This window comes from Sciurus carolinensis, chromosome 5 (genome assembly GCF_902686445.1).
Source record: "Sciurus carolinensis chromosome 5, mSciCar1.2, whole genome shotgun sequence".
Lineage (NCBI taxonomy): Eukaryota > Metazoa > Chordata > Mammalia > Rodentia > Sciuridae > Sciurus > Sciurus carolinensis.
In genome coordinates, this window is record NC_062217.1 from 121,708,025 (window position 1) to 121,711,074 (window position 3,050).

Sequence of the window (3,050 nt, forward strand, 5' to 3'; positions counted from 1 at the left end):
CAAGTTGGTGAGCCCGTCTCAAAATAAAAAATAAAAAGGGCCAGTAATTTAGTACAGTGAAAGTGCCCTTGGGCTTAATTCCTGTAACCACCCCCAAACATGTCTATTACTGAACAATATGTTGCTCATAAGAAACTGATTTAAACATAGGTAGGTTGGAAGTAAAAGAACAGAAAAAAATACATACCTTGCAAACATTAATTTTTTTAAAAGAAGTAACTAATAGCTGATAAAGTAGTCTTCAGAGTAAAGAAATGACTAAAGATTAGTGAGAGACATTATATAAGGATAGCAGGGTCAATCTATCAGGAAGACATAAAGATCTTAGGTGTATACTCATCAAACAACAGAGACTGGAAACAAAAACTGGTAGAATAAACAAAATGGACAAATTCAGTTATAATTTGGGACTTCCATACCTCCCATTTAGCAACTGCTAGAACTACAGAGAAAAATACCAAGGCTGTAGAAGATCTGAACAGCACTACCAACTGAGAGGATGGGCTCAGTGTCAATAAAGGGAACGTTCCACCCCACAATAGAAAACACTTTTTCTAGCTATGGTGGTAATTAAACCCAAGGTGCTTTACCACTGAGCCACATTCCCCAGACTTTTTTTTTTTTTTTTTTTTTTTTTTTTGAGATGGGGTCTTGTGAATTTGCTTTAGGGCCTAAGTTGCTGAGGCTTTGAACTTGTAATCCTGCCTCAGCCTCCTGAGTTGCTGGGATTACAGGGGTGCACTACTGGGCCAGACTTCAAAATTCATTTTAAAATACCCATGTAACATTTCCCAAGACAGACTAAAATAACCTCAATAAGCTGGATGCAGTGAGTAGGACCCACCTATAATCCCAGAGATTCTGGGAGGCTGGGGCACAAGAATTGCAGGTTTGAGGCCAGACTCAGCAACGTAGAAAGACCCTGTCTCAACAGAAAAAATAAAAAGGGCTGGTAGAGCACTGCCCTGAGTTCAATCCCCTGTACCACACATGCACACTGAGGATAAACTCAACAAATTTAAAAAGTCTTGAAATTAAAATATGTTCTTTGACTATTATAGAACCAAGCTAGAAATTAGTAATAGAAATGCATTACTCTCTAAACACATAACTAAAATTGATTTATAAGCTTAATGCAATGCCTATTAAAATTTCAGTGAGCCAGCCATGGTGGCACACATCTGTAATTCCAGCAACTCTGGAAGCTGAGGCAGGAGCATCACAAGTTCAAGGTCAGCCTCAGTAATTTAGAAAGGCTCTAAACAGCTTAGCAAGACCCTGTCTCAAAATAAAAGACAGGGTGTGGGTGCACATCTGTAATCCCAGCAGCTCAGAAGGCTGAGGCAGGGGGATCATAAGTTCAAAGCCATTCTCAGCAACTTAGTGAGACCCTGTCTCCAAATAAAATATAAAAAGGGCTGGGGATGTGGCTCAGTGGTTAAGCGCCCCTGGTTTCAAATTCTAGTACCAAAAATTTTTTAAATAAGTAAAAATCCAAGTGAAACTGGGCATGGTGGCACATGTATATAACCCCAGCAATTTGGGAGGCTGAAGCAGGATTCAAAGTTCAAGGACAGCCTCAGGGAGTTAGCAAGACACTGCAATTTAGCAATACCCTGTCAAAATAAAGAATAAAGGACTGGAGATGTAGTTCAATGGTTAAGTGCTCCAGTTTCAATCCCTAGTAGAAAAAAAAAAAAAATTCCAGCAAGTTTTTTTAATAGGCATGGATAATAGACATGGCAAAATTTACTCTGAAAAGTCATAGGCCCTTGAATAAATAATCTTCATAAGAAAGTGGGAAGAATTTAGTACTACTTTAATATTAAGGCTTACCATGTAACTAATCAAGAGAATATAATATTGGCAAAAGGACAGACAGATCAGTGGAAGACATGACCCAGAAAAGGGTCCATGTAAATGTGCTCAACTGCTATTTGACAAAAGTGCCAACTAATTCAGCAAGAATAACCTTTGAACATACGATGCTGGAGCAACTGGACCAATTAAGGCTGTGGTTGAGGTCAGGGTTTATGACCTCAACCACAGCCTTCAACAGAAAAAAAACTCAAAATGGATTGTAGACTCAAATGTCAAACTTTAGACTTATAAGTTGGACTTTATAAAAAAATCAAAAGATTTTGGTTTGTGAAACCTTGTGTGATAAGGATGAATAAACAAGATATAGACTAGGAGAAAATATTTGCAAACCACACATCAAAACTGAACAGCAAGAACACACAATCCAACTAAAAAATGGATAAAAGACAGGATCAGACATTTTACCAAAGAAGATATACAGATGGCCTAAAACAAGCACATGAAAGATGGTCAACATCATTAGCCACTAGAGAAATGCAAATTTAAACTATAGGGACATAGGACCAGGGATATAGCTCAGCTGGTAGAGTGCTTGCCTCGCATGCACAAGGCCCTGGGTTCAATCCCCAGCACCACAAACAAACAAACAAAAAACAACAACTACAGTGACATAATATCATTACACACCCAATAGAATGACTAAGACAGTGACAGATCAAATGCTGGCCAGGATGTGAATAAACCAAATTACTCATACATTGCTACTGGGGATGTAAAATAGTAGAGCTACTCTGAAAAACAATTCCCCAGCTTCTTATAAAACTGAACATGAACCAGGTGTGGCAGCACATGCCTGTAATCTGTGACACAGCAGGTTGAAACAGGAGACTCATAGTTCCAGGCCAGCCTCAGCAACTTAGCAAGACCCTGTCTCAAAATAAAAAAATAAAATAAAAAGGTCTGGGAACATAGCTTAGTGGTAAAGTATTCCTGGATGCAATCCCCAGTACTCAGGGGCATGGGAGGCCAGGAATTAGGTAATTGAGCACAGAATCAAGACCGACGTAAGTATAAGGGACTTCACTGTCAGGTTCCCAAGAATGAGCACTCACTTATCATCTAATAATCACACAATTCAATTATAAGATCACTGACAGAATACAAACACCAAAAAGTAACCATGCCTGCTTGGTAACACTGACTTCAGAATAAAATAAAAATATTTTGAA